The 25,596-nt window shown below is 29.8% G+C and overlaps 1 long non-coding RNA gene across 5 annotated transcripts in view; it reads right to left on the bottom strand.

Moving 5' to 3' along the window:
- Positions 1-557: 557 nt before the first annotated feature.
- LOC139492234 (uncharacterized) overlaps positions 558-25,596 on the bottom strand; it is a 107,747-nt gene continuing 82,708 nt past the window's right edge. For all 5 annotated transcript variants that reach the window (XR_011656773.1, XR_011656771.1, XR_011656772.1 and 2 more), the window contains 6 exons: positions 5,417-5,496; positions 5,037-5,112; positions 4,651-4,735; positions 4,305-4,383; positions 3,553-3,629; positions 558-3,292 (listed from right to left, as the gene is read on the bottom strand). This is a non-coding gene — a long non-coding RNA (uncharacterized lncRNA). The remainder of the gene's footprint in view (positions 3,293-3,552; positions 3,630-4,304; positions 4,384-4,650; positions 4,736-5,036; positions 5,113-5,416; positions 5,497-25,596) is intronic.

Below are 25,596 nucleotides of genomic sequence, written 5' to 3' on the forward strand. Positions count from 1 at the left end.
TTGAGATAAAAAATTAGAAAGCTATGAAAATTGCAAAATTTGGTTGAACAGATAGGGACTTTTAATTGGTGGTCTGACACCTTCTATATGTATGTGCCTGTCAAAAGTCAGGAGCCTGTAACTAAGTGGTTCTCGTTTGTTTATGTGTTACATATTTGTTTTTCTTCCATTTCTTGCACATAAATTAGGCCGTTAGTTTCTCGTTTGAATTGATTTACATTATCATTTGGGGCCTTTTATAGCTGACTATGTGGTTTGGGCTTAGCTCATTGTTGAAGGCCATAAGGTGACCTATAGTTGTTAATTTCTGTGTCATTTTGTCTCTAATGGAGAATTGTCCTATCTGCAATAATATTACATCTTTTTAATATGTGCATCACCGTATAAGGAGGGTAATGAGATGTTACATAGGTTTTATCAAGGATTCATATACATGTAGTACTATCAGACATAATTGTATTACAAGTCTGGTACTATACACATTCTCGGTTTTCAAATACATTTTATTTAAGAATCTTTCAAAATAATTTATAGGCTTAAACAAAATAAACAATATATTCATATTGCTGATAACCTATGCATCATATTTTATTTTCATCAACATAATAAACATGCATACAAGTTTAGCAAATATAGCATACGTCATAACACATAAAGAAAACTCTAAAAAAAGTAATGCACCATGTTTAAAATAACCTATAGTTGTTAATTTCTGTGTCATTTTGAGCTAAGCTCAAACCGCATAGTCAGCTATAAAAGGCCCCAACATGACAAAAATCTGTATCATGACAAAAAATACAAAATATATTGTAACTTGTAATGTCATGTCACTGTAGTACATCTTTGAATCTGCATTATAAGTAAGGTATAATGAGAAATATATTAGTCTTAACTACACTACAATAATAACAAACACAAAGCAATGCATTTAGCCGTGCAGACTAACAGAGCCGGCTTTTAATGTATATTTATATTATAAATCAGGACATATATGAAATACAAATACATTCCAAATGAGTACACAGAAAGAATAAACATCTGAAACAAGTTTAGTCTGAATCAATAAGAGCCCATATCTCTATGTATGTATTTATGTATATATCCGTCTTTAACGTAACCTCACCGCCCAGGAAAAACCATCAAAAACTTTACTAAAGAAATTGATATGGAAACCTGTGTTCGGAGCAAGTGCAAGGCACGCCTCGGGACATTGATGCCAAACTCCATCATAAGAAAAAACAGCAAAATAATTTACAATATAAGTTTTATAGTGTTGAACGTCTGTGGCTAGAATGATTTTCAAACACAAGAAAATTAAAAACCCGCTTTCACCTTATTAATATAATAATACTTATTGACACAATCCAAATGATTGGTCCACATGTAGAACTACACATAACAAAACCCGCCAAAAACATACTGTTCTTATAAAACATTTCTTTTAGACAACATTTTCCCCCTATACTCTGAAACGTGGGAAAATACATTTCTACAATATAAATGTTTTTTGATTCATTTCAATTTCCTGGATACTAGTTCTGTGGGTTTGTTATAAAAATACTTGATAGCTGACAATGTCCAGTACATGCAACTCTGCTTGCACCTTTATGTGTGAGGCATGTACAAATATTGATTGTGAAATGGGTCTGTTATAAAAAGAAAGTTGATAGCTGACTCTGTCCAGTTCATGCAACTCTGCTTGCACCTTTTTGTGTGAAGCATGTACAAATATTGAGTACATAAAAGTTCTTATTTTTAAAATTCCATCCATGAAAATGTGTCAGTTGCAATTTGAATTTTATTTCCAAAATGTGTCAGTTACAATTTGAATTCTATTTCCAAAATGTGTCAGTTGCAATTTGAATTCTATTTCCAAAATGTGTCAGTTACAATTTGAATTTAATTTCCAAAATGTGTCAGTTACAATTTGATTTATATTTCCAAAATGTGTCAGTTACAATTTGAATTATATTTCCAAACTGTCAGTTACAATTTAAATTCTATTTCCAAAATGTGTCAGTTACAATTTGAATTATATTTCCAAAATGTGTCAGTTACAATTTGAATTCAATTTTCAAAATGTTTCAGTTACAATTTGAATTCTATTTCCAAAATATGTCAGTTACAATATGAATTTTCCATTTCCAAAAATTTTGAATTAAAAAGTTTAAATAGTTCAAATGTTCATGCAATAAATTTAATATTGTTTCTTTTTCAATGAAAATAAAATATCAAATATATATCATTTCAGAATTACATTGCGAGATTGCGAGTTCCCTTTGAATGACAAAACCATATCCTGAAGACATAGAAACTACTGATTCCTCCATAGAAAAAACAAGAAACACACCAATAGGAACTACCTCAGTAACTCAGAACCAACTATGTTAAATGTTAGTGAAGATGCAGCGCTGCAATCAAGTGTACTTCTGAAATGATTATTTGATATTTGCTTAGCCCACCACAAAACTTTTAAGATATAGATTAAAGGAGCATGAACTAAACTATTAGTTTAATAGAATTTTAATTGTGTTGATAAAAATTAGAAATAGTTTTAACAAAATTACTTTCTTTTTGTTTTTATCTTACAAAAACAATGATGGATATACAAGAAAAAAACCAAATGATTAAGTTATTGTTTGGGTGTTCCAATCGATTACTCAAAAGATATCCATTTGTACAAAAAAAGGAACATACACAATATTCTAATTTCTTCATCAGTAGATATGGTAATTTGTTAAATTTAAACATTGTTTCCATTTCAGGCATTTTAAGATCCTATAAAGAGCTGGTATTAACTGCAACCAACACCATTGTTCAACTGATCTTTTGACTATACATCATTTTCTAATTTCAAAAATTGAAGTTGCTGGCAAACCAGAAGAATGTGATATATATATTTTGAACAGAAATGATTGAAACTCAACTTGAATTTCAAACAATCTTAATAGTCATATTGTTCCAATTGCCTTAAAAATAAATTCAGGTAAATATGTACATATCTTATAAAATTGACAATCAGAACCTACTTTTAAAAATAAGAATAATGAAGATTTTTTTACAGTGCATCCTCAATTGTGCATGTTAATATTTCGTTGAAGACATATTGAGGGCACTTAACAAATTATCATCTGATATTATGAACATTACAGAATTTTATTATCTAAATCTATAAACAATATAATTGGATTTTCCAAAGCAATAAACTGTCTCATCACAACAATCAGTTCTACATGTTTGGCTGCCATGCTGCACCTGCTACGACTGAAACATCATCTGTTTTAAGTTGAATCTGTAACAAAAACAATTTGGAAATTAATGTGATGGATGTTTTATGTTAAATCCTAAATTGGAGACAAGTATATATTTACAATCTCGATACATTCTGATAAAAATATACTTCACATGAATAAATCTGAATGAAAGAAAAATTTAAGACCAATGTCTGTTATAAAGCTTCAGTTTATTGTTTTCAGCAAAAATTGTTTTATTAACTAATAAACATACCGGTAGACATAGTTTTGAGAAATATTGTTATGAACAAATACTTACATGCAACTTGTCCTAATGTGCTTTCTACAATAGAAGCATCTTTCATGGTATAGGAGTGTTACATATTGAGGCTGTATCTGTAACAAAAACAAAAAACACATTAATTTCAGTTTTAAAAAGAGACTATTTCCAGTTGCAAACCACTTTAGAAATTAAGGGAGTTCGCTTCTCAGTTTCAAAGTAATTAACTTTTCAAAACACTAGTTTATATAGAAAGGGGATTAATAAATGAATCCAAAAAAATATATAGGTCACCGTGCTTGTTTTTGAGATAAAAGCCATTGAAATTTTGGCGGGAAAATATTCTCTTGACTTTTCATAGCTTTATCATTGACAAGTTGAAGTTCTCAAAAACTGTTAAAAAGTAATTAAATTTTTTTAAGATTTTTACAGATGGCTTATCATTATACATATAAAAGATTAACAAAAGAAAAAAGGGGGTCAACAGGCAAATTTTATCAAGGCATTCAAATGGATAAAACCAGAGGATTCCGAAAATCTGACCAAAAATCTAAAACATGACAAGCCAGCTTCATTAATGTGATGCATGTTAAATACCAATTCCGAAACTAGAGACTAGACAAAGTAGTTTTACTATCACTGAGCATTCTTATTAAAATATACATCATTACAGTAAATAATTCAATAAAAGAAATGTAGGACCAATTTGTAATAATTAAAGTTTCAAACTGTTGTTCCTGGAAAAACTTTTTTTTATTATTTCAGAACAATTGAAATTACCAAATACCTACATGTAACTCATCCTAATGTGTTAAACTACAATGTAAGCATCTTTCATGGTAAAGGAGTGCCAACATATTTAGGCTGCATCTGCAACAGAAACAAAAATTATAAACTTGTTGCAGTTTCAAAATCAAGACGATTTGCTTTTGTAAATCAATTCAAAAATCAATGTGATGCATGCATGTTTTAAGTCAAATCCTGAATTTATATTTGCAATTACTGTATATTCTTATTAAAAAATAAAAAATAGTTTTAGACCAATTTGTTATATAGTTTCAATCTGTTATTTCACTTACTGAAAATTTATTTTTAATACCTAACAAATAGAAACATAGTTTAAAGAGAAATACTTACATGTGACGTATCCGTGACGTATCCTAATGCACTATCTACAATGAAACTATCTTCATTGGCGAGGAGTAACATATATAGGCTGCATCTGTAACAAAAAAAAAAGTTTTAAATTGGTATTTTTAAATAAAGAATATTTGCTGTTCATTCAATTCAGAGATTATAGTGGCGCATATTTGATGTCAAATTCTAAATTTGAGGCAAGCATATTAACACTAACTTTACATTCTTATTGAAATAAACCTTACTATAGTAAATATTGGAAAAAAGAAATGTAAGACCAATTTGGTATTAAATTTCAAGCTGTTCCATGGAAAAACTGATTTTCATTACCCAACACATAATTATCATAATAGTTAAAAGTACAATTACAATAACCAAATACATACATGTCAATAATCCTCAAGTGTTGTATACCATGAAAGCATCTTCATTGTCTAGGAGTATAACATATTTAGAATGTATCTGTTAAAAAAATAAATTCTAAATTAGTAATAGCTTTAAATAGAGAAAATTGATAGTTGCAATTTATTCAAAATTAATATGATGCATTTTTCTTTAAAATTCTCATTTGGAGACAAGTATATAGACAATTCTATACCTTCTTGTTATAACATACAACATAACAGTATACATTTGAATAAAAGAAACTTTAAACCAATTTGTAATAAATTCTTATTTTAGCTGTTGTTCTGGGGGAAAACTGATATTTGATATCCCACACATATAAACATAGTTTAAAGTACAGTTATAAATACCAAATACATACATGCTAAACATCCTGATGTGGGATCCATCTACCATCAAACAATCTTCATTGTCCAGTAGCGCAACATATGTAGGCTGTATCTGTAACAAAAACAATCTTTATAAATAAGCATCAGCTTTGGATAGACTATTGGATCTTAAAATCAATTATAAAATAAATGTCGCAGGTATTTTATGTCAAATCCGTAATTTGAAATTTTAATAAAAGAAAATGATTTAAGACCAAATTTGTCATAAAATTTTAAGCTATTGTTACAGTAAAACATAGTTTCAAGTACAATTTTAATGAACAAATACTAACATGTGACTCATGCTGGTGTGTTATCTTCCATGAAATCCCTCTCGTTGGAGTGGAACATATATGGGTATCTGTAACAAAAGGAAATTATAAATTAGTATCAGCTTTAAAATGGGGAATATTTTTTGGCAATTGAAATTAATGTGATGTGTTTTATGTCAAATTTTAAATCAGCGACACTTAATTTACAATTACTATCAATTCTAATTAAAAAATGCCGCATTCGAATCGAAATTTTAATAAAAGAAATTGATTTAAGACCAAATTTGTTATAAAATTCTAAGCTATTGTAACAGTAAAACATAGTTTCAAATACAATTTTAATGAACAAATACTAACATGTGACTCATCCTGGTGTGTTATCTTCCATGAAATCCCTCTCGTTGGAGTGGAACATATATGGGTATCTGTAACAAAAGGAAATTATAAATTAGTATCAGCTTTAAAATGGGGAATATTTTTTGGCTATTGAAATTAATGTGATGTGTTTTATGTCAAATTTTAAATCAGCGACACTTAATTTACAATTACTATCAATTCTAATTAAAAATGCTGCATTCGAATTGAAATTTTAATAAAAGAAATTGATTTAAGACCAAATTTGTCATAAAATTCTAAGCTATTGTTACAGTAAAACATAGTTTCAAGTACAATTTTAATGAACAAATACTAACATGTGACTCATGCTGGTGTGTTATCTTCCATGAAATCCCTCTCGTTGGAGTGGAACATATATGGGTATCTGTAACAAAAGGAAATTATAAATTAGTATCAACTTTAAAATGGGGAATATTTTTTGGCTATTGAAATTAATGTGATGTGTTTTATGTCAAATTTTAAATCAGTGACACTTAATTTACAATTACTATCAATTCTAATTAAAAAATGCCGCATTCGAATTGAAATTTTAATAAAAGAAATTGATTTAAGACCAAATTTGTCATAAAATTCTAAGCTATTGTTACAGTAAAACATAGTTTCAAGTACAATTTTAATGAACAAATACTAACATGTGACTCATCCTGGTGTGTTATCTTCCATGAAATCCCTCTCGTTGGAGTGGAACATATATAGGTATCTGTAACAAAAGGAAATTATAAATTAGTATCAGCTTTAAAATGGGGAATATTTTTTGGCTATTGAAATTAATGTGATGTGTTTTATGTCAAATTTTAAATCAGTGACACTTAATTTACAATTACTATCAATTCTAATTAAAAAATGCCGCATTCGAATCGAAATTTTAATAAAAGAAATTGATTTAAGACCAAATTTGTCATAAAATTCTAAGCTATTGTTACAGTAAAACATAGTTTCAAGTACAATTTTAATGAGCAAATACTAACATGTGACTCATCCTGGTGTGTTATCTTCCATGAAATCCCTCTTGTTGGAGTGAAACATATATGGGTATCTGTAACAAAAGGAAATTACAAATTAGTATCAGCTTTAAAATGGGGAATATTTTTTGGCTATTGAATTTAATGTGATGTGTTTTATGTCAAATTTTAAATCAGCGACACTTAATTTACAATTACTATCAATTCTAATTAAAAATGCCACATTGGAATCGAAATTTTAATAAAAGAAATTGATTTAAGACCAAATTTGTCATAAAATTCTAAGCAATTGTTACAGTAAAACATAGTTTCAAGTACAATTTTAATGAACAAATACTAACATGTGACTCATCCTGGTGTGTTATCTTCCATGAAATCCCTCTCGTTGGAGTGGAACATATATGGGTATCTGTAACAAAAGGAAATTATAAATTAGTATCAGCTTTAAAATGGGGAATATTGTTTCGCTATTGAAATTAATGTGATGTGTTTTATGTCAAATTTTAAATCAGTGACACTTAATTTACAATTACTATCAATTCTAATTAAAAAATGCCGCATTCGAATCGAAATTTTAAAAGAAATTCATTTAAGACCAAATTTGTCATAAAATTCTAAGCTATTGTTACAGTAAAACATAGTTTCAAGTACAATTTTAATGAACAAATACTAACATGTGAATTTTAATGAACAAATACTAACATGTGACTCATCCTGGTGTGTTATCTTCCATGAAATCCCTCTCGTTGGAGTGGAACATATATGGGTATCTGTAACAAAAGGAAATTATAAATTAGTATCAGCTTTAAAATGGGGAATATTGTTTCGCTATTTAAATTAATGTGATGTGTTTTATGTCAAATTTTAAATCAGTGACACTTAATTTACAATTACTATCAATTCTAATTAAAAAATGCCGCATTCGAATTGAAATTTTAATAAAAGAAATTCATTTAAGACCAAATTTGTCATAAAATTCTAAGCTATTGTTACAGTAAAACATAGTTTCAAGTACAATTTTAATGAACAAATACTAACATGTGACTCATCCTGGTGTGTTATCTTCCATGAAATCCCTCTCGTTGGAGTGGAACATATATGGGTATCTGTAACAAAAGGAAATTATAAATTAGTATCAGCTTTAAAATGGGGAATATTGTTTCGCTATTTAAATTAATGTGATGTGTTTTATGTCAAATTTTAAATCAGTGACACTTAATTTACAATTACTATCAATTCTAATTAAAAAATGCCGTATTCGAATTGAAATTTTAATAAAAGAAATTCATTTAAGACCAAATTTGTCATAAAATTCTAAGCTATTGTTACAGTAAAACATAGTTTCAAGTACAATTTTAATGAACAAATACTAACATGTGACTCATCCTGGTGTGTTATCTTCCATGAAATCCCTCTCGTTGGAGTGGAACATATATGGGTATCTGTAACAAAAGGAAATTATAAATTAGTATCAGCTTTAAAATGGGGAATATTGTTTCGCTATTTAAATTAATGTGATGTGTTTTATGTCAAATTTTAAATCAGTGACACTTAATTTACAATTACTATCAATTCTAATTAAAAAATGCCGCATTCGAATTGAAATTTTAATAAAAGAAATTCATTTAAGACCAAATTTGTCATAAAATTCTAAGCTATTGTTACAGTAAAACATAGTTTCAAGTACAATTTTAATGAACAAATACTAACATGTGACTCATCCTGGTGTGTTATCTTCCATGAAATCCCTCTCGTTGGAGTGGAACATATATGGGTATCTGTAACAAAAGGAAATTATAAATTAGTATCAGCTTTAAAATGGGGAATATTTTTTGGCTATTGAAATTAATGTGATGTGTTTTATGTCAAATTTTAAATCAGCGACACTTAATTTACAATTACTATCAATTCTAATTAAAAATGCCGCATTCGAATCGAAATTTTAATAAAAGAAATTGATTTAAGACCAAATTTGTCATAAAATTCTAAGCTATTGTTACAGTAAAACATAGTTTCAAGTACAATTTTAATGAACAAATACTAACATGTGACTCATACTGGTGTGTTATCTTCCATGAAATCCCTCTCGTTGGAGTGGAACATATATGGGTATCTGTAACAAAAGGAAATTATAAATTAGTATCAGCTTTAAAATGGGGAATATTTTTTGGCTGTTGAAATTAATGTGATGTGTTTTATGTCAAATTTTAAATCAGCGACACTTAATTTACAATTACTATCAATTCTAATTAAAAAATGCCGCATTCGAATCGAAATTTTAATAAAAGAAATTGATTTAAGACCAAATTTGTCATAAAATTCTAAGCTATTGTTACAGTAAAACATAGTTTCAAGTACAATTTTAATGAACAAATACTAACATGTGACTCATGCTGGTGTGTTATCTTCCATGAAATCCCTCTCGTTGGAGTGGAACATATATGGGTATCTGTAACAAAAGGAAATTATAAATTAGTATCAACTTTAAAATGGGGAATATTTTTTGGCTATTGAAATAAATGTGATGTGTTTTATGTCAAATTTTAAATCAGCGACACTTAATTTACAATTACTATCAATTCTAATTAAAAATGCTGCATTCGAATTGAAATTTTAATAAAAGAAATTGATTTAAGACCAAATTTGTCATAAAATTCTAAGCTATTGTTACAGTAAAACATAGTTTCAAGTACAATTTTAATGAACAAATACTAACATGCGACTCATGCTGGTGTGTTATCTTCCATGAAATCCCTCTCGTTGGAGTGGAACATATATGGGTATCTGTAACAAAAGGAAATTATAAATTAGTATCAACTTTAAAATGGGGAATATTTTTTGGCTATTGAAATTAATGTGATGTGTTTTATGTCAAATTTTAAATCAGTGACACTTAATTTACAATTACTATCAATTCTAATTAAAAAATGCCGCATTCGAATTGAAATTTTAATAAAAGAAATTGATTTAAGACCAAATTTGTCATAAAATTCTAAGCTATTGTTACAGTAAAACATAGTTTCAAGTACAATTTTAATGAACAAATACTAACATGTGACTCATCCTGGTGTGTTATCTTCCATGAAATCCCTCTCGTTGGAGTGGAACATATATGGGTATCTGTAACAAAAGGAAATTATAAATTAGTATCAGCTTTAAAATGGGGAATATTTTTTGGCTATTGAAATTAATGTGATGTGTTTTATGTCAAATTTTAAATCAGTGACACTTAATTTACAATTACTATCAATTCTAATTAAAAAATGCCGCATTCGAATCGAAATTTTAATAAAAGAAATTGATTTAAGACCAAATTTGTCATAAAATTCTAAGCTATTGTTACAGTAAAACATAGTTTCAAGTACAATTTTAATGAGCAAATACTAACATGTGACTCATCCTGGTGTGTTATCTTCCATGAAATCCCTCTCGTTGGAGTGGAACATATATGGGTATCTGTAACAAAAGGAAATTACAAATTAGTATCAGCTTTAAAATGGGGAATATTTTTTGGCTATTGAATTTAATGTGATGTGTTTTATGTCAAATTTTAAATCAGCGACACTTAATTTACAATTACTATCAATTCTAATTAAAAATGACGCATTGGAATCGAAATTTTAATAAAAGAAATTGATTTAAGACCAAATTTGTCATAAAATTCTAAGCTATTGTTACAGTAAAACATAGTTTCAAGTACAATTTTAATGAACAAATACTAACATGTGACTCATGCTGGTGTGTTATCTTCCATGAAATCCCTCTCGTTGGAGTGGAACATATATGGGTATCTGTAACAAAAGGAAATTATAAATTAGTATCAACTTTAAAATGGGGAATATTTTTTGGCTATTGAAATTAATGTGATGTGTTTTATGTCAAATTTTAAATCAGCGACACTTAATTTACAATTACTATCAATTCTAATTAAAAATGCTGCATTCAAATTGAAATTTTAATAAAAGATATTGATTTAAGACCAAATTTGTCATAAAATTCTAAGCTATTATTACAGTAAAACATAGTTTCAAATACAATTTTAATGAACAAATACTAACATGTGACTCATCCTGGTGTGTTATCTTCCATGAAATTCCTCTCGTTGGAGTGGAACATATATGGGTATCTGTAACAAAAGGAAAATTATAAATTAGTATCAACTTTAAAATGGGGAATATTTTTTGGCTATTGAAATTAATGTGATGTGTTTTATGTCAAATTTTAAATCAGCGACACTTAATTTACAATTACTATCAATTCTAATTAAAAATGCTGCATTCGAATTGAAATTTTAATAAAAGAAATTGATTTAAGACCAAATTTGTCATAAAATTCTAAGCTATTGTTACAGTAAAACATAGTTTCAAGTACAATTTTAATGAACAAATACTAACATGTGACTCATGCTGGTGTGTTATCCTCCATGAAATCCCTCTCGTTGGAGTGGAACATATATGGGTATCTGTAACAAAAGGAAATTATAAATTAGTATCAACTTTAAAATGGGGAATATTTTTTGGCTATTGAAATTAATGTGATGTGTTTTATGTCAAATTTTAAATCAGCGACACTTAATTTACAATTACTATCAATTCTAATTAAAAATGCTGCATTCAAATTGAAATTTTAATAAAAGATATTGATTTAAGACCAAATTTGTCATAAAATTCTAAGCTATTATTACAGTAAAACATAGTTTCAAATACAATTTTAATGAACAAATACTAACATGTGACTCATCCTGGTGTGTTATCTTCCATGAAATTCCTCTCGTTGGAGTGGAACATATATGGGTATCTGTAACAAAAGGAAAATTTTAAATTAGTATCAACTTTAAAATGGGGAATATTTTTTGGCTATTGAAACATAGTTTACGCCTAAGACCGTCGCAAGCCGGTTTGAAAGAGTGGGTAAAGGTACGTGGTCGACCTCAAGTACAATTTTAATGAACAAATACTAACATGTGACTCATGCTGGTGTGTTATCTTCCATGAAATCCCTCTCGTTGGAGTGGAACATATATTGGTATCTGTAACAAAAGGAAATTATAAATTAGTATCAACTTTAAAATGGGGAATATTTTTTGGCTATTGAAATTAATGTGATGTGTTTTATGTCAAATTTTAAATCAGCGACACTTAATTTACAATTACTATCAATTCTAATTAAAAATGCTGCATTCGAATTGAAATTTTAATAAAAGAAATTGATTTAAGACCAAATTTGTCATAAAATTCTAAGCTATTGTTACAGTAAAACATAGTTTCAAGTACAATTTTAATGAACAAATACTAACATGTGACTCATGCTGGTGTGTTATCCTCCATGAAATCCCTCTCGTTGGAGTGGAACATATATGGGTATCTGTAACAAAAGGAAATTATAAATTAGTATCAACTTTAAAATGGGGAATATTTTTTGGCTATTGAAATTAATGTGATGTGTTTTATGTCAAATTTTAAATCAGCGACACTTAATTTACAATTACTATCAATTCTAATTAAAAATGCTGCATTCAAATTGAAATTTTAATAAAAGATATTGATTTAAGACCAAATTTGTCATAAAATTCTAAGCTATTATTACAGTAAAACATAGTTTCAAATACAATTTTAATGAACAAATACTAACATGTGACTCATCCTGGTGTGTTATCTTCCATGAAATTCCTCTTGTTGGAGTGGAACATATATGGGTATCTGTAACAAAAGGAAAATTTTAAATTAGTATCAACTTTAAAATGGGGAATATTTTTTGGCTATTGAAACATAGTTTACGCCTAAGACCGTCGCAAGCCGGTTTGAAAGAGTGGGTAAAGGTACGTGGTCGACCTCAAGTACAATTTTAATGAACAAATACTAACATGTGACTCATGCTGGTGTGTTATCTTCCATGAAATCCCTCTCGTTGGAGTGGAACATATATTGGTATCTGTAACAAAAGGAAATTATAAATTAGTATCAACTTTAAAATGGGGAATATTTTTTGGCTATTGAAATTAATGTGATGTGTTTTATGTCAAATTTTAAATCAGCGACACTTAATTTACAATTACTATCAATTCTAATTAAAAATGCCGCATTCGAATCGAAATTTTAATAAAAGAAATTGATTTAAGACCAAATTTGTCATAAAATTCTAAGCTATTGTTACAGTAAAACATAGTTTCAAGTACAATTTTAATGAACAAATACTAACATGTGACTCATCCTGGTGTGTTATCTTCCATGAAATCCCTCTCGTTGGAGTGGAACATATATGGGTATCTGTAACAAAAGGAAATTATAAATTAGTATCAGCTTTAAAATGGGGAATATTTTTTGGCTATTGAAATTAATGTGCTGTGTTTTATGTCAAATTTTAAATCAGCGACACTTAATTTACAATTACTATCAATTCTAATTAAAAATGCCTCATTCGAATTGAAATTTTAATAAAAGAAATTCATTTAAGACCAAATTTGTCAATAAATTCTAAGCTATTGTTACAGTAAAACATAGTTTCAAATACAATTTTAATGAACAAATACTAACATGTGACTCATGCTGGTGTGTTATCTTCCATGAAATCCCTCTCGTTGGAGTGGAACATATATGGGTATCTGTAACAAAAGGAAATTATAAATTAGTATCAGCTTTAAAATGGGGAATATTTTTTGGCTATTGAAATTAATGTGATGTGTTTTATGTCAAATTTTAAATCAGCGACACTTAATTTACAATTACTATCAATTCTAATTAAAAAATGCCGCATTCGAATCGAAATTTTAATAAAAGAAATTGATTTAAGACCAAATTTGTCATAAAATTCTAAGCTATTGTTACAGTAAAACATAGTTTCAAGTTCAATTTTAATGAACAAATACTAACATGTGACTCATGCTGGTGTGTTATCTTCCATGAAATCCCTCTCGTTGGAGTGGAACATATATGGGTATCTGTAACAAAAGGAAATTATAAATTAGTATCAACTTTAAAATGGGGAATATTTTTTGGCTATTGAAATTAATGTGATGTGTTTTATGTCAAATTTTAAATCAGTGACACTTAATTTACAATTACTATCAATTCTAATTAAAAAATGCCGCATTCGAATCGAAATTTTTATAAGAGAAATTGATTTAAAGGGAAAATTCACGATTTTTTACTTATGGTTTAAATATGTTCATTATGACATAATATATATATTCACAAAGTTTTATCGCTATATGTGCAGTAATAAAGGAGAAATTCAATAATTAATGAAAAAAATATTAACAACTTCCTGTAGGTCGTGACGTTTTCTCCTGGTTTTTGCATGCCGGGATTTAAAATACAATCATTAAAAGTCTTGGTTTTTTATCATATTTTAACGTTATCGTAAGCGCGCCGATGACTTATGCTTTATCTAATAACCAGCCGATAATAAGAAGATAAAACGCACAGACATGCAATTGTACACATTCATGAGATAAATTTTCTATGTATAACCAGAGACATATATGTGTATATATATATCTCTGGTATAACGTATATATTCGAATCATTTTTTTAGACAACACAAAAAGTTATAAATTTATTGTTAATTAATGCATTTTCGAACTAATAAGGTGAACAAATTAAAGTACAATAATCTGTTAAGACAATATGTTGGTGTACTCTTATTGACCTTTTACTGTCTCTGCTATGACTGACTAGGTTTATACGATGTGTGTATTCACGGTTCTGTGGCAATACTCGTAGATGGCTTGTTGAAAGGTAAATTGTTATTTGCACTTTGGTATTTTACCACGCCTCTAGGGCACACCTTGCCAGATGTGACTGTCTATTCGGATCAGTGGATTATAAAACAAGTGAGCATTTAATACACACATTTAAAATACTATCAATTCTAATTAAAAAATGCCGCATTCGAATCGAATCAACATATTCAAGTTGGTGACAAACGAAAATAGATCGCCGTGGAATTATTTAATTATATTTGGTGCTATTATTTATTTGAATTCAGATAAATTAATTTACTAAGAAATAAAAAAATTTCGATTAAAGACGGGAAACTTAATTCATGTGTCAGAATGAAATGATATACACCTCTTGTCCTTGATTTATGTCTCATAAAAAAGGGGAACTTAGAAATTAGAAATAGCTTTACCAAAGCATTTTGATTGTCTTTATTAGGCCAAAAAAGTGTACGGGAACACTTACATTTAGACTTTTGAAACCCATGTATTAATTAATATCTGAAACTATCTGAAGATAACTCTACCGAAGCAGAATATAATATGTACGAATAAAGAAAAAATACTTTTTTTTTTTTTTTTTTTTTAAATCTTTGCACATTTATGATTAATGATTGTTATCTATTGTTCATTTAATTACTTAATTAGTACCTAAAATGTGTCTAACGCTTGTATTAAATCTCGGTGTGATAGGAAACGATTATTACTATACTATATATAAAAATATTAATTTTCGCGAACCATTTAGGTCACGGAAATTCCAAAATATGGCATCAGTAAGGAGAGTTGTGCAAATAATGTGAATACACAGAACCCCCATCCAAATTATCTTTAGCTAAAAGTATTCATCATTTTCTATTTTATATGTACTAACAACATTCCATTTTTCTATAATTTCGATTAAAATATTCCAAAATCTGAGTTAAAAAAAGTCAAATGCCCAAAATAAACATTGTCTGATTGGTTGAAGTACTGTGGCGTCAATGATAAGCATAGCAAGCCTCGATGTAAAGCACACGCTTCACATGAATAAGGAGAGTTTTACAAATAATGTGAATACACAGATCCTCCATCCTATTTATATTTTGCTGAAAATGTTGCAATGTTCATCATTTCTGTTTTGATTCTGCTAACAACATTCCATTTTTTCTTTAATTCCGATTTATATATGTGGAACCCGCAATAAAAATAGATGGCCTCAATGATTTAAACGCAACGCAAAAAATTCCGTTGACCCTGAATTCAACGGATCGATAATAGCATCATCACCATCAACAAAATGTTTACCGTTATCTTTGTGAAATTTCAGTTATATAGTTCTTTAATTAGAGAAATTTTGGTAAGTATTACTTATTAATGTTAAGGTTCTACTGATGTGCTCCTCTAGACCTTTTTGACGGTCCGTTTTATCCCATTTATCTCAATATTATCTCCGATGACAGTAATGTCAACCCGACCTATTCGTGTCAAAAGTGAAAATCGCATCGATTTATTGAACTAATTTCTTCTTAAACTGTGCATGCATTATTTCTGTATTATATGATAACCAATCACATTCACGTTGCATGTTTGCATGAAAATGGTCATGTATTAGTGAATTGTAAGGGCGATGCAACTTGAGGTCAGTGCTCGATCACGTGACATTATTATTTGTAAACAAATTTAAAACATGCTCCCCGCGTAACACGTGTCTGAATTATCCTTTCAAAGTGTTATGAATCTTTCAATCACTATTTTATGAAATATTTCTAGGTTTGCATATCAGTAGTCAAAGTGAATTAAACGTAGTTCTTAGTTTTTTTTATATAGAATTAGAAGGTAAATCTACATAAGGGGGTCTCATTGGGGGGTGGGGGGGGGGGGGGTGGTGTTCTGATCCCAGATCCCACTTACTGTTTTGTCAGATTCCCATATCCCGCTTACACTATGTACATGAGCAATTTTCATTTTTTTGTCATTTCCGGGGTCCTGCAGAACCCCATTTCCCGTTTTCATGACAGACCTCATTTCCCGTTTTCATGACACAATAATTTGACTTTCACGTTTCACGCTTGCGAAAAATTGTCAATATTGGTCACGCTTAGACCCAATGAGAACCAAACACTAGTCAGTATTTAACTTCACCCAAAAAGATGACTCAACTTCCCTCTATATTTAAAACCTGCATACTAATTTAAATAGCATTTGCTCCCCTTGAACACTATTTGGCCCCTTCCGTGTCATTTCCCTTTAAATTTGCTGAAAAGTCATACTTTAAGTCCATTTACAGTAACGGCTAATATTTGATTTTACCATCTTAATTTCAATTTTCATATTGAACACATTTGACCATTCAATATGAGTTCCCATGTCTTTTTGTCATATATGAAGGAGGTTTTAGGTCATGTTTTCCTAAACACCTTATTGCTATTTGTCTGTCTGGATTGTTAAAACCACAAAATCAAATATTGATGAATATGCAAGTTTTCAACAATCCCGGAACATTAACAAAGATGTGTGTGAGAGGGTGAAAATTACCCTTCTGATGTACTGATATTTTTAGCACCCCAAGTGAGAATCTAACTCAGGACTTTCAGCACTGTAGCCATCGGTCTTAACCACAAGATCACGAACTCACATTTGATGAACTAATTTCTTCTATATTAACTGTACGTGCATAAATTCTGTATTATTTGATAACCAATCACATTCACGTTGCATGTTTGCATGATAATGGGTTCTGTATGAGTGAACTGTAGTGTATTGCAAAATTAATGCAAATTGTGACGTCAGTGTGCCTTCACGTGACATAATTATTTGTAACCAAACCGGCTTCTCATGTAATGTAACGGTTTATTTCGTCCTCTGTGATATTTTATCCTGAGGATAATTTGTCCCGGTAATTTTTTTCCAGGCATGGTATTTCATTTCACAGGTTGATTTTTCCCAGAGGAGTGAAAATCTATCAGATTTCTGTGTTATGCGGATAGTATGTACGGGTATATATTTGCCGTATTATATTTCACAGAACCGTGTGAAAAAGAGTCCCATTAACTACTATGTAAGTTACTCTCAATCAATATATACCTGACTATAATTATAAAATGTTTACAAAGGTAAGCAACTGTCTAGGGCCAGGTAAGGGAGGGGAAAAATTAGTATTAGTACTATTTCGCAGAACGATAAACAGATGCATAGACAGACCAAGGGGGTGGGGGAAATTTAGCTTATGACATATATGTAAGAAATCATTGAAGCTTGATGGGAGTGGGCAACCCTCTGGTCCATCAGAGCCCCCACACCTTTTTGAAAAGTTCTGGATCTGCCACTGAGATTTGCAGGTTTTCTTAGTAAAGATACCTTAAAATATCACAAACTGTGTGCTTTCCAGACCATAGTTTACATTTTTTTTCATATTTTGCCGTGTCAAAATGACCTAAATTTAAAGGACAGTATGTAGACCCAAAAATGGTATATCACATTCTACACATCAAGATTTTAACAGGATAGACTGCCATTGGAGTTTTTAACCATTGTGACTTTTTAATTTGATCTACTCCACTATAAATTAAAGTCGTTGAAGTAGAATATTTAATGTAGGTTTGTCCACATTTTGGTATATATTAATACATGTTTAGAAATAATGTTGAGCCTGTTCCTAGATGCCTGTTATAGACTTCAATATTTATTGTTTATTGAAAATAAATGGAATCAATTCTTTCAGAAAAGTTTAATTCTATGGAAATGTATCCCCCCTTTTATAAGTTGAAAAGGCTACATAGAGGTCAATATACAGTCTCCAACAGAAAACCAAAAAAGGAAAAATAAAGTGAATTTTGGAGAATTATTAAATGTACATGCATTTGAAATATTTAAGATATATTGTTTCAATTTTTTTAGTTCTAGGTTCCACATAACTACCATTTTAGAAAACGATTTCAATGCTAAGTCTATTAGAGGGATATTTGATTTTCATTGGTTGTAAATATGGAATCTTATTCAGTGGCAAAGGAAATAGACACTGACAAGTCTTAGATAACATTTTATATAGTTTTGAATTTTTCTTCGTCAGTTGACTAAAATTAGATGGAGGTGTGTTCTAATTTCCAACAGAGGAGCAATCAACCTATATCAATATGTGCATGAAGCAAATTGATAGTTGCTAGATACTGAATGATTATATCCACAATAAAGGTTTAACCTGTGCATATATACTTAAAACAAGATAAAAAAAGTCATGTCTTTTTCAGGACTTCTGAATCCAATCATGTAGTATGGAATGTTATTGAGATATGGTTTGGGTGGATGGATGGTCATGAAGGACCTGTAGTACAAAGTATATCACTGGATTTAGCTCTTTGTCTAAGTGTATTATTAAAGTACTTTGCTTTGAGCTCAGTTCATTGTTATGCAATTCATTCTTTGTGAAATTAAGATTTGACAGACAACTCTAATGGACAAGGATTTGTCAAAGTAGTATCATCTCTATGTACAATGTAAGTATTCAGGAGATAAAAGCATTCTATTTTGATTTGAACCATACATTTTATAAAAAAAAGTGGGAACAAATTTACCGGACAATGCTACTCCCACTACTAGCAATATGATGCTAGGTTGTTTTAATACATCTGTATTGCCTGCTGATGACTCGGCCCTGAGTGTAAACGGTCCTTCAATTAGGAGGGAAAAAAATTATAAGGCCTATCCAGTCTAAGGGAGCTACCATTTGATTTTTATGGGGGGAGCTAGGATGAAATTTGAAAAAAAAGGCAGGACAGGATTTTGAGTAAAAAAAAAAGTCAGGATGAGTAACTTGGCAAAAAAAAGTCAGGATAAGCTAAGAAAAAAAGAGGCAGGACCGAATAGACTGAAAAATAAAAAGGCAAGACAGAGATTACAACTAAAGTTTTTCATCCTAGCCCCCCCCCCCCCCCCATAAAAATCAAATGGTAGCTCCCTAATCGATTTCTAAAACTATACTTCATTGCACATGTTCAACATTTTTATACAACCACAAAAAATTTGGGGTCGTAAATTGGTATCCTGTCCGAAAGATGGTTTCTGGATAATAACTTTATTATAAGTCAACAGAAATCAACAAAATTATAACACAACGTTTATAACCACAAAAGGAAGCTTGGGATTGATTTTGGGGGTTATTGTCCCTAAGGTTTAGGAATAAGGGGTACAAAGGTGCCCAAAACAAGCTTTAATCTAGTGTCGGTTTAAAAAGTTGTGTATAAGTATTTCAATTGTTCTGAAATTGTACCACAATGTTTAATACCATAAGTAGAAGGTTCGGATATATTGTGTGGGTTATGGGACAAACAGTCTAATAATTACGGACCAAAAACAAACATTTTTGTAAATTCAAGACCCTTAATTGAAGTTTGTCCAGAATGGTTCTTGAATTACCTAATACCAATGCTTTATGAAATCTTCTTTGAAAATTGGAGTTATCTTTCTTTGTTCAGTCAACTTAAATCAATTATACAATATACAATGCAATATTCACTTTATTACCAACTGATAAATTAAAGCAGTCATTAATAACCATTCAGTGATTGCAAGCACTTTCTAGGGTATGCCCTTTTACAAATGGAAAAATTATACATTTTTTTAGTTTCTGATCTCTTAACTGAAGTTTGTCTCCTCTAAATGTTTCTCATTTCAGAAATTAAAAAGAAAATTTCTTTAGATATTTTTGTTTGAAAGGATTAATATTCAGCAGCATAGTGAATTGCTCCTAACACAAAAGCAAAACAAATATTTAAGTTCATTAGACCACATTCATTCTGTGTCAGAAACCTAAGCTGTGTCATCTATTTAATCACAATTCAAACTCAGAGCTGTTTCCAGCTTGAATGTTGTGTCAATACTAGCCCCAACTGTTCAGGCTTCGACCTCTGCAGTTGTATAAAGCTGGGCTCTGCGGAGCATCTGGTCCATTCATTTGTTTATTTTTCAATTTGTGTGAATTAACATAGTTACAGTAAATGCTAATTACTGCACTTTCATACCACAACAAATATTGTATTGGTACATGTATCACTCAAATGTGTATCCATATAACAAAAAAAATGAAAAGGAATAATTTTGCATTACCTTTTGAATACTATGACTTTTTAGATATGTAGACATATTAAGACACATTAGTAGATGTTGATAATATTGGCTTAAAATGCTTGAAATTCTATCAGATTACTTTTGGAGCAGTTATGAGTTTCGAAATTAGAAAGATCATATCATATGCAACAAGTGTAGTAAGTTTCAAGTTGATTGGAATTCAGCTTCATCAAAAACTACTTTGACCAAAAACTTTAACCTGAAACTCCCACTTCCATTTTCTATGTTCAATGGACCGTGAAATTGGGGTCAAAAGTCTAATTTGGCTTTAAAATTAGAAAGATCATATCATAATGAACATGTGTACTAAGTTTCGAGTTGATTGGACTTCAGCTTCATCAAAAACTACCTTGACCAAAAACTTTAACCTAAAGCGGGACAAACGAACGAACGGACCCACAGACCAGAAAACATAATGCCTATCTACTATTGTAGGTGGGGGCATAAAAAATTTAATAAATAACACTCATAATGCTCAGATTTGGTGGTCATCGTGCAACATAGTTAATAACACCATATAGAAAAAACATAGAACTCATTTTGTCATAAGACACTGTCAAACATCCATACATACTATCCACACTCATCTGTGTCCACACTTGTTACATATAGATTATATTATTTGGATGAGGATTTCAGCTAGCCTATAAAAACACATTAATTAGTTAACATACATTCGAGACCAAAGGATATTAACTTTGATAATTCAATTAACTTTTACTCACATATTTTTCTCTTATGATTTGTGTGTGCTTGTTTCTATAGGACAGTGTATATATGGTCCAAAAACTAATCATAAAATCATAACTGAAAATGCCTTGTTCGGAGAATGATAGTGCTAACAGTGGTTCCAGTCCGTCAAGAGAGACAGATTTTGATGAGTATGGTCAATTTGGGTACGCACTAGAGCCAGAGTATACAGAAGAAGAGCTCCATGAACACAGATTGGTGTTCGTGTACTAAATGCATAGTTATGCCGTTAATGACAGAATGTCTTTGTTGCCACGAATTTACTCTCTTTGATGGTAATATTGAATTGGGTGAATGCATTAGTGACAATATCATTTCAGAACAGTTTGTCTGAACCTGGTTGTTCTTGAAACCAGCTATATAAGTTTTTTGAGGTACAAGCGCCATAGAGGGAGAGCTCCAGACGTACTAACTCACAGACAAAGCCGACTAATGGCTCATCATCAGTTTGTTTTTTGGGTCAGAAAAGGGCAACCACTTGGCAAGAGAAACAGAGTGACTATTCCAGCTTGTGTTGTTAACATTATTAGGGAAGCATTTCCGTCACAAGATCTTCAGAGAATATGAAAGTGACACGTCAGACTCGGAATAGTTGTAAAATAGACATATGCTAGATTTGAGGCTCAAAATATTCTTTTGTATATGTATAGATAAAATATATATGTCTGCTTTGATTCTTTCATGTTCACATTTAGTTGAATTATACAATATACTTTTACTATTGTTCACTGTTGAAGGCCATACCGTGACTTGAATAATTGCTTAAGTCCACTTCATTTGGGTACGTGTCTCCCAAGAAAACAAACCACAACTTCTTATTTAATCAAATGACTTGATCTTTTTGCGAAAGTTTGGTAGGCAAAAGTACAAAGTTATAAATGGGTGTCTTGCAATATCGAAGTGATAATCTACTTGTCAGATCTCTTATATCTTTTGACGAAATCAAACCATCATGGTATATTCTGCATTTGTATAGACCGAAGTGTACTAAATGATATTCATATTATACATGTTAAATGAATGAACAAATATTAAACCTGTCTTTTTATTGTTTTTCGCCCATGTCTGCTCAACGAATTTAATGTCAACTTTCCCTATTTTTGAATGTAATGATAAGTCTGTTCAACTAGCAAAGCTACCCCTAAAGCGGACAAGCAGTTTATTCTTTAAATTGCTGTCAATGAATATCAAGAAAGAAAATAAATCCCGAAATTGATTTGAAACTTTAATACTCAATAAATTTCCTAGAAAATATTCACATCCCTTGGGGATTATTAGTGTACGTCCAGTTGCATATATATTACATGAATGTCGGAACAATTGTGATGATGACGAGTTTCTTCCTTTATTTGAGAACAATCTAATTGATATATAAATCTGTGATTTTACTATGTTCATAACTTAGATGAACCAAAGCAAGTTATATATCGACCTGTATTTAAATCAAATTGGTTCTCTTCTTCTTCTTCTTTTGGTATATCGAATTCGTTGATTACATACTGTTGGCATACGTGGACTAGTCTATTTACAAAACTTTTACCCCAATTTACACAAAATGTAATGGTATGTTTCTTTCTTATGTTCAATGTATACATTCATATATTTTAAATTGCGCTATAGTTCCGTAACTTTCTATCCAGGTGTATAAACGAATCGTCGATAAGTGCGTACATTTTTTAAATCAATAAGTCTGGTATGTTCCAAGCTGTCCTTTACTATTGACAACGAGTATATAATACATTTTCCCAAACTAACCCTTGGAAAAAATATGTAAATAGATTTTTATTTCTTCATATCTTTTTTTTTGGGGTATTATTTATATTTTTATAAATAATATTCTTTACACTAGAAATGTTATTTATAAACAAGCGTATGAGTTAAGTAATGACTAGTATATTATATCACTTTCGGACACGCAAGACAGAGATGTATATTATACACCTGATAGTTCAAAATGGAAAGTTATAAGTTATCGGTCGTGTACACTGATCAATACCTACAGAAGTGAAACGATGCATGAACTTGCAAGCCCAACAGGAAATCGCTTGAATACCTGGACGTGTCACCTCACACCCCTCACAATACCTTTGGGAGTAATACCTTTAGCCATGCTGGTGATCAGATGAGGGAAGATCCGAATTTATTTGAATAAAGTTTATTACTTTAAAGAATTATGAACGAATTAGATTTTTGAAAACAATTTTCACGGAACACTTATTTAAGATTTGAACTTTGACTTTTTAACTAATTCCAATATTAACAGTTTAAAAATAACAGATTATCGTTATTTAAAAAAATAAGAACATTTTCCGTATCAAGTTAGTTAGTCAGATAAAACAACCGTACGATTGACAAGATATCGACACGCAATTACGACTACATAGGTTACTGTAGTTTTGGTCCTTTGTGGTTTATAGACATATCGTGATTTTTAATCGTAGAAGATGACAAAATGGCGGTACGCAGAGAATTGATACTCAAAATTTAAAATCGATGGTGATCTCTTATCTAGCAGTATAAAACTTTAATATCTATAAATTTGAGAATTTTTATACAGAATGGACATAATATCAATTTTTGATTTTTTTGCGAAGTCTCCCTTTAAGACCAAATTTGTCATAAAATTCTAAGCTATTGTTACAGTAAAACATAGTTTCAAGTACAATTTTAATGAACAAATACTAACATGTGACTCATCCTGGTGTGTTATCTTCCATGAAATCCCTCTCGTTGGAGTGGAACATATATGGGTATCTGTAACAAAAGGAAATTATAAATTAGTATCAACTTTAAAATGGGGAATATTTTTTGGCTATTGAAATTAATGTGATGTGTTTTATGTCAAATTTTAAATCAGCGACACTTAATTTACAATTACTATCAATTCTAATTAAAAATGCCGCATTCGAATCAAAATTTTAATAAAAGAAATTGATTTAAGACCAAATTTGTCATAAAATTCTAAGCTATTGTTACAGTAAAACATAGTTTCAAGTACAATTTTAATGAACAAATACTAACATGTGACTCATCCTGGTGTGTTATCTTCCATGAAATCCCTCTCGTTGGAGTGGAACATATATGGGTATCTGTAACAAAAGGAAATTATAAATTAGTATCAACTTTAAAATGGGGAATATTTTTTGGCTATTGAAATTAATGTGATGTGTTTTATGGCAAATTTTAAATCAGCGACACTTAAATTACTATCAATTCTAATTAAAAATGCCGCATTCGAATCGAAATTTTAATAAAAGAAATTGATTTAAGACCAAATTTGTCATAAAATTCTAAGCTATTATTACAGTAAAACATAGTTTCAAGTACAATTTTAATGAACAAATACTAACATGTGACTCATGCTGGTGTGTTATCTTCCATGAAATCCCTCTCGTTGGAGTGGAACATATATGGGTATCTGTAACAAAAGGAAATTATAAATTAATATCAGCTTTAAAATGGGTAATATTTTTTGGCTATTGAAATTAATGTGATGTGTTTTATGTCAAATTTTAAATCAGCGACACTTAATTTACAATTACTATCAATTCTAATTAAAAATGCCGCATTCGAATTGAAATTTTAATAAAAGAAATTGATTTAAGACCAAATTTGTCATAAAATTCTAAGCTATTGTTACAGTAAAACATAGTTTCAAGTACAATTTTAATGAACAAATACTAACATGTGACTCATGCTGGTGTGTTATCTTCCATGAAATCCCTCTCGTTGGAGTGGAACATATATGGGTATCTGTAACAAAAGGAAATTATAAATTAGTATCAGCTTTAAAATGGGGAATATTTTTTGGCTATTGAAATTAATGTGATGTGTTTTATGTCAAATTTTAAATCAGTGACACTTAATTTACAATTACTATCAATTCTAATTAAAAATGCCGCATTTGAATTGAAATTTTAATAAAAGAAATTGATTTAAGACCAAATTTGTCATAAAATTCTAAGCTATTG

The sequence above is a fragment of the Mytilus edulis genome, chromosome 10 (assembly GCF_963676685.1).
Source record: "Mytilus edulis chromosome 10, xbMytEdul2.2, whole genome shotgun sequence".
NCBI lineage: Eukaryota > Metazoa > Mollusca > Bivalvia > Mytilida > Mytilidae > Mytilus > Mytilus edulis.